Below are 9,089 nucleotides of genomic sequence, written 5' to 3'. Positions count from 1 at the left end.
CATGCACAACTTCAACATACAATATTTAAAAAATAAGATAAAAATATGATTAAGACCAATATGGATGGAAAGTGTTCATCATTATATTTCCAACAATATCTCGTTCTGTGAAATCCAACACCTAAGGAAAAAGATATGAAGTTTTAAAAATATGATTTTGTCCTTAAATAACAGATTTTTTCTAGCAAAAAAATTGATTTCTGAAAAATCTATTCACTTTAAGTAGATAGTATCAGAAACCTAGAAATGTTTTTGAACTACAAACAAAACCCAAAAAAAATAAAATTTTAAAATCAGGAAGCTAAAAATGAAAAAAAAAATGGTTGCATGATTCTTTTTAGATAATTTTTTTTATAAGATCTAATCAATAGCTACAAAATCTAAAAGATACCCAGATGCTATTTTGGGGCTGATAAGAAAACCCAGAAACCATTTTTCAATTTGACTTATAGAAGATAGAAATATGATGCAAAAATGAAGCCTCCTCTAATTTTTTAATGATTTTTGTACTCTGATTTCAGTGAAAAGAAAGTCATATTTGACTTTATTGAGCCTTATGGATGTTATGGAATAGCTGAGAATGTCACCAGGGTTACCAAATTGTTACAAACACCCAAATTTAATAAAATATTTGCACATAAAAAACCCCCCAAAATTAGAGTTTTCCCTCAAACTTTTCTGATTCTCAAGTTCATATGGAAATGCAACAAAAGAGCATACTTAGTTTTTAGGAAACCTACATAAAACTCATTAGCGCCCCCTCCCGGATCTATCAAATAAGGAAACTAAAATCTATTCTTGCACTAGAATAGCTCTAATACCATGTTGGAATATGAAAAGATGAATAACCCATAATAACTAGTGCAAATGAATAGAAATAAAATTGTGAATGTAAATGATACAAGAATAAAATAACAACACAAAGTTAGTCTCTAAGAGATACAAATACTGCAAAAGAAAAAAAGCATTAAGAGAATGCAAGAGCAAAAGGTTGCATAATGCAATTACAATGCAATATAATGAAATACAAAGACTAGCTAGGAGTGAGTATATTTAGAAAATGAGAGGGTAGAGGTGACAAATACGACCAATGGGAAGAGACCACCATAATGTTAGGAATTGCATGCAGAAAATATCAATTAAATGCAAATAAAGATTAAACAAAGGAATGAAAAACACAAAAATAATAACAGTGAAGAGACAATTTTTAATGTGGTTCACCCAAACTAGGGCTACATTCACCAAACAGAGAGTCAAATATTATCATCTAGCAAATCAAACCGATTACAATTAGCAATCCCTTGCAACACAATACCACTGCAAAATGCTACAAAAAACTCCATAGAAAACCCTAACCCTTAGCCGTTTTATCAAGACTTATGTCAGTTACAAAAATAGGGTTGGAATATGTCAGCCAATAGAAAAATAACTCTTGACACCTTTATAAAATAATAAAAGTCATTTGAGCTTTTGAGGGTACTACCCCTGGAGTGCGTCAGGGGCACTGCCCCTTGACCCCATCTTGGGGTCGCTGCCCCCAAACCCCCATTGAATAATTTGGGGGGAAGTGGATCGATAAAAAGAGAAAATTTAACCTCTTAGTCTAATTAGGCTCCATATAACAACACACAGTAGCCTAAAAAAGGCAAGTGTAGCTCTCATCGAAGATGTCAACACATTGTACCCACTCACACTAATACTCACTTAATTAACCCTAAGCAATCTTAATTAAAAGTGTAGGAAAAACGTAAGAATAGGAAAATAAATAACCAACTAGGAAATAAAAACCTGCACTAACAACAACAATATTCATTCCATAACACTCTAAAGAAATATTCTTTTGAAACTTTGATCTTCGTGCCTTCAATCTCCATGGATTTCCACTTCCATATTATAAACATAATAACTCCCTCTCCTAATGCACATCTTATAGAAAATTCTTGTGAGAAATATGAAACAATGATTGCATGAAATGAATTAATTACCTTTTCAACCATTTGTAAAACTTTTTACTTAGTACCCTCCTCTATGCTTTCAGCAAAAATAGTTGGTCTCAAGTGTGTGATATCAATATCCCATGTAGATGTATTATGGGTTCTCTAGTACAATGATCAAATGAAAATTGAATTCCTTGGGCTTCTTGCATTTGAACCATGTGATTATTTACAACATCTTCCTTAAGGTCCTACATGTTTAACTCAACTTTTCCAATGTAGGTTACAATATCTAAAAATTTGAGCAAGTTGAAATCCAACATTAGCACCTAGAAAAGTATTGATTTCATGTGTATGCTTCTCAATGGGTTCATATTGGAACTCCTCATATTCAGTGTAACCCATATATCCTTTGAAAAATGAATTGTGCACATGTTCCTTATAAACATAAATCCAATGGTAGCTAGTTCTCAACTAAATATTTGGATAATGACGAGTGATGATGGCATGTTCATAATCCATTGTAGACTCTAAGGCATACTAGAATCTTCTTACATAAGTAGAAACCCATTCTTTTCATCTTTCAACATATTTTTCTCAATTTGAATGGAGTCTCACCTTAAAATTAATAAATCTCAATTACCTTCCTATGAAACACCATATTCTACCACAAGTCAATGTAAAAAATCTGAAGTAGAGAGTACAAGGTATGTGCCAAATACTCTATTAAGGTGATAAAAAACTTCATGAGAACCATCCATCTTTTCATTATCTCCTTTCTCTAACATGTTAGCTAAGGGGTCAGCTATATACAAATATCTCATAACAAGCTTCATGTCAACACTACATAGTTGATCTATTTTCACTTATTTGGTATAGAGGATATGACTCTCATATAAAGGTGTTGCAATCCTAAAATCCCACTTGACCTCTTTTGTATGTTGCTCTCATGTAAACATAAGTATAACCAATTGTTGCAAATCACCTTTTTCAAAACCCCTTGTACCTCAAAAAATGATGCTTGAATGATTGAAAAGAAGTGGAGGGTTCTATTAATACAAGAGAAAGAACCATATACTCAAGGTACCCAAGAGGACATTTGATTTTTTTCTGTTGCACATTTCTTATTATTTTTTCTCCATATATCCAAGGGTGGCAATTCTACATGTAGCTTGATTCCCCAATAATCATGTCATGCTTAGAAATTAAATTTTGAACATCAAAATGATATTTATTTTGTATCACTCACTTTATCACCCTTTTTAGCACGCTCTTCCTATTGATAAGAATTTTCTAGTGACAAAGAAGGAAACAAATCAAAGATATTTTCATACATTGGGCTGCAAATTAAATTATCATTCTCATTTAGCAAAAGATAATTTTTTGAGTTATTGTTATCACCACCATTTTTGTAATTTAAAGCAACATTCTCCTTGGCTTCAAATGTTCCTCTATTGAAACCTCTAAAAAGATAGTCTGAAAGTATTCTTGTTCCACCTTCTTCTTTTCATTGCTTACAAGCTTAGAGGTTGTTCCTTGGACACCTTTATAATTTATTAGAATAAACTTTTCAATTTTGGAGACTTCACATTCAACATGCAACACTGTATTTACTTCATCAAAAGAAACATCTTCTTTATGTGAAATCTCATTACAAATTACTAAAATACCTTTTTCAATTAGATATTCATTACCTTTAACATTGGGTTCTATGTGCTTCTTTGTTGGCTCTTCTAATTTATCTTTTTTCTCCAATTTCATCATCTCCTTTTTCTCTTCAATATTCTATTTCTTGATGATGCCCAAACTCCACCTTTAATTGTTCTTCTTGCTACTCAATTTCTTTAGCCTTCTTCAATTGTTCACTTCTCATGTATTTATATGAATTTATCAAATGGAATAGCTAATTTGAAAACCTCAAATTGCTTGATGTAATGATGTGAAAACCTCAGATAGCTTGGTGTAAAATTTATACCATTTCGTATCAACTGGATATTTTTTAGTTGAAGCACATACAACTTCCTCTTTTTGAAATATATTTACCGAAATTGCATTTTGCATGCTATCCCACAACCATTGAAGTTTATTGTGCATGTCATTTATATTAATACCATTGATTAGATATCCAATAATTCACCTATGATTCATACCAACTTAATTTAAACTAAAGGATAGCGGGATCATGCTCTAATACCACTATAATACCCCCACTGAATAAAATGTGGATATAATCTTAAAACATAGTAAAGTATTGAAATATAGAGGAAAAATAAATATTTTGCAATGATGGTATGATGAATCAATAAGGATCCAATAAACTACTGAGAGGAGGGGGGCGGGGGGGTGAATCAGTAGATAGAAAACTGGCATAAAATTTTCACCAAACAAAAACAACCTCTTAAGACAAACTCAGAACTGACAAATTGCAATATCACTGTCAAGTAAACCAGTTGACTATCATAACAGAATAACAGTAAAACAACTCTGAAACTCTCAAAACATTTTAAAAAAAATCCAAATACTTTACTGACAAAAGTAAAATCTCATTTCAGATTGTTGTCGGTCATCATATCATAACTAAGTGGATTTAGCAGTTAAACAAATTAACCATATCAAACATAACTACAAAAACATTCACCACTTGACACAAATATTTTGACGTGGAAACCCAAATGGGAAAAACCATGGTGGGGATGAATACCCACAAGGATTTTGAACTCTTCTGAAGTTCTCCCTATCAGGAGCCAAGCTTGTTAAAGCTTTACAATAAGTCATGTTAGGAAAAGATCCTGTTAGGGACCACCCGGTTAAGGGATTGACTATAATGCCCTATTAGAAGCAATACCCTGTTAGGAGTAACCTCGGTAGAGGATTTGAAATCCAAGCTAATGGATCACCTGGTTCAAGGATTTAGATAATACTAAGCTTGTTAGAGCTTACCTGGTTAGGGGATTTGACTGTTGTAATTGATAGAGAACAACAGGGGTTTGTTGATTTGGTGAATAGCACTACTCTTCTTGATCAGATCCTTTTCATGCTCCTATCTGCCTTTACACATACTATAGATACATCATCTAGTTCGGCAACCAATCACTCTTACATTCAACCAAAATGGTCAACACTACAACAAAACAACTCATCAACCTTATAAACAAAACAATAGGTCGGTAACACATCACAAACTTAAGATCTCATAAAGATTACAAACAAATTAGTTCAAGTATGACCATTGGATTATATAGTAATCATTGCACATCATTCAAGACAACCTTGACCGCTCCTTGATCACCGCTTCATTAAACACTGTAACTCATCACGTTGTTTCCATTACATGCAATGAACTTGCTCATTCCCAAGACAAAAACCATTATCTCTACATGCCAAAAACCATTTGAAACTCTTCTCATACAACATGCATACGTGGCATAATCATTACCGCTCATCATTTGATCATAAACCAATACAACTGATTCACCAAACTTAATCAGTTAGGGTTTACTGGTTGATCTCACTTCTCCTCTAGTAATAACGGTTTCCTTCACAAGATCACCTACCAGTTGCAAAACAACATTATTACAACATCATTACCGGTTATAATTGACATCAATGCAATCTTCATGCAAATGCTAACACGCAAACCCTTGTGCTGAAGAAATTAAATACCTAACACCCACAAGAAGATCACGATTTTACAAAAAATTGTCAATGCTCTATTGCAACAAATTCACACCTAAAACACTAAAACTTCTTAAATTGTTTTATTTTCATATTTGATTACGTAAAATGTGTTGCTATGATAGAAATGTTATAGAAACAATATCAACAACAAGAAATAAAAAATATTTTGCAAATCCACACCCAATATCAAAAGTAAAATCCATTAACAATAACCCAAACAACTCTCAAACTACACCAATATTGAGAAACTCCAAAATGATCATGCCAAAAGTATGGTATAACTTTAAAATAAACATGAATATAAAAATATATCTACTACAACAAACCAAATAACAATAATACCCTTTGCTACTATTTCTTGTGAGAGGGTTTTGCCCTCTGTATATTCTCCTGGTAAACCTGCTCCTGAGTCTTCTACTGTTGATGGTGTTGGGGTCCCCCCCCCCTCGCCACAAATCCTCTTTCTACTATTTATGGATGGATCTTTTCAAATGTTGGTAGATCTATTTTCAAACAACAATAATTCCCTTTGCTACTATTTCTTATGAGGGGGTTTTGCCCTCTGTACATTCTCCTAGTAGACTTGCACCTAATTCTTCTAGTGTTGGGGTCCCCCCCCCGCAAATCCTCTTTCTAATGTTGATGGATGGATCTTTTCTCATGTTGTTAGTGATGAGTCTTAGTTTTATGCCTTTATTTTCAGTCATTTTACCATGCTTGGGACTCTTATATACTTACTGATGGCACTTTATATTAGGTTTTGATTGACTTTTTGAACCTATTTGATGATCATGTTGTTTATAGTTTGAAACCTTTATTTTGACAAAACAGTGAACCTTATGAATGCAAATATAAATATTTATTGTTTTTGTATGTTGATGAATGTGTTGCAATAAATGATCATGAAATATGGATGGGAGTGCTTGTTTTGACCTTGATGTTGCAGCTGCATAGAAGACTTTTTGTGATGAAATGGGGCTTTATTGATAGCAGCATGACAACGTGAACAAGACTGAGCAGCAAGGTGTGAAAAGGTCAAGGGTTGTTACAACTCGAGCACTAGTTGTTCGAGCTCATTAAGGAATCTTCAAAAGCAGTCATGACTTATTAATAATTCCGTTAATAGCCATGTTGGATATTGGAGCATATCTAGGAAAGATTTACAAATGTTCAAAGATGGAACAGAGTCATGTTTTCTTAGTTCTCTTAGATTTCATATTCTAAATAAAACCCTCCACCTATATACTAGGAAGTGGGTGGCTCTTGTGGAAAACTATTATAAGGATGAATGTTATAAATCCTTCTCGAGTTTCTTAGTTAGTTAGTAGTTGTTTTTTATATCAGCCCATGTTATGTTGTTAAATTGATTTTGAATAAAGGAGCATATCTACTTTCTTGAATAAGTTCATGGTGTTATGATATGATTATGCGAGCCTTATAGTTAATTGATGTTGTAGCTTATAATCCAAGAGACTCACTTAAGGGTGCCCACTTGGTGATGATTTTGTCTAGTTGTTTTTATGCACTTTATCTTTCGAAGTTGTTTAATTATGTTCTGTTAGATTGCTCATTGTTTGTTCCTGCAGCCACAAGACTGTAACTTTGTGTTTGTTCCTACAGCCACAATAGAACAGACCAGTCATTTCTACATAAGCTAGAAGAACTTACATTTTATTGGTAGAAGTTAGCATAGTTTCCCTAAGTTATAACTCTGAAGCAAAGTTCCTTCCTTATGAATGTTTATTAAGTATTTCTAGCTGCCTAAAATAGAATAGATTTGTTCCTTGACACTCTGGTGCATATATTTTTTTGTCCCATTTCAAGCTATTACATCCTCAGATTGATAAGATAAATGAGCTAGGATAGTGGGTTTTGGATAGCTGCTCAATTAGAAACTTGTGTCTCTAAGATGAGTATTATGTTGTGTTTAAACATCCATTGTTTTACACCAACATTTTTGGCGTCGTTGTCGGGGATGGTGACGAACTAAGAGTTTATGGGAACATAGGATTTCATTTGTCAAGTCATTGTTATACTATTACTTTACTTTCTAGATTAGATTAAGTTATTTATGTGATTCATGCAGGTCTAATGCTAGTTTTGAAATACCTGCATGCATAGAAGAATAGATCCCCTTGGGAGATTCCTTCCTAACTTGAATCACTCTGAAGAATATCCTTTTGCACAACTCTTTGCAAACCTAGGTAATAACGGCTTAGATAGTCTCATTCCTCCACCTGACCCACCACTTGTAGAGAATCCATTTGCTGCATTAGTAATTTACCAAGGCAACATGGAAAGCCTTGGTGGTGGCAGTGGAGGTCATGGTAACAATCCAACCCCACCTCCTGACTTGACCTTTAAGTTTCCTATTCCACCACAAGGAGTCAATTCCAGTTTGAAGAACATTCTTTCAGTTGCTCTCCCTCACTTTTATGGCCTTGTTACAGAAGATCCAAATTCTTTCCTTTTTGAGTTTGATGTTCAATGTAGAAGATATGACTATATCATAAATGCACACATACTTAAGTTGTTTCCATCCACCTTGAAAGATTATTCTCTCTGTTGGTTTATGTCCTTAGGAGAAGATTCTATAACTGATTTGGGCGCCATGAAAGAAAAGTTCCTCACCAAATACAAGGACTACTGCAAAGGAAGTGATATGAGGGGAGATGATATATTTTGAATGTAGTAGACAGATGAGGAATCTCTGGAAGACTATGTAGAAAGGTTTCTCCTCAGTTTGAAGAAGTCCAAACATAATCAGTTGAGTGAATATTCTTAGAAATTGGTCTTCTTAAAGGGAATCAATTAGGAATGCATTGATGTTCTGAATATATTGGGCGGTGGTGATATTACTCAAGCAACTTGGAGTGACATACAACAATTATTCAAGAGCTACATTAAGAAGGCCTAGAGGATACAAGTATACATCACTAGGGAATAAAACCAACTCTAGAGTCTCAAGAATGGAGTTGATTAATTTTCTCAATAATTTTCAACAAGATATTATCAATAACATGGCCACACAAATTGACACTCTTCAAGCAAAATAAAAGCAAGATACTACAGAGGAAATATTGTTTGAGTCATGTCCTCATTGAAAATAGAGGAAGAAGGAGTGTAGATGCAAGAAGCTGGCAAGCATCGACAACAAATCTCATCAATTAGAATTTCATCCAGTAGAAGATGATGAAGGCCAACTTTTCTTTGTAGCACAAAGGAAGCCATGGTTTCTGAGACAAGGTATGCCACCCAATCCCCTATCTTTTAATGGTCCATATTCTTATTCACCTAGTAATCAATGGCAAACTCAATATTCATAAAATTTTGGCAATTATGGGAATCCATAATGGAATTATCAATCAAATTCTCAGTCTAGAGCTCAAGCTCAATGGAAACCACCACAAGGTAATTGGTAGCCACAACAAACCAATTGGCCATAATCACAACCATGGAGAGGACAACAATGGCCTA

This window comes from Cryptomeria japonica, chromosome 4 (genome assembly GCF_030272615.1).
Source record: "Cryptomeria japonica chromosome 4, Sugi_1.0, whole genome shotgun sequence".
NCBI lineage: Eukaryota > Viridiplantae > Streptophyta > Pinopsida > Cupressales > Cupressaceae > Cryptomeria > Cryptomeria japonica.
This window is presented reverse-complemented; position numbering follows the sequence as displayed.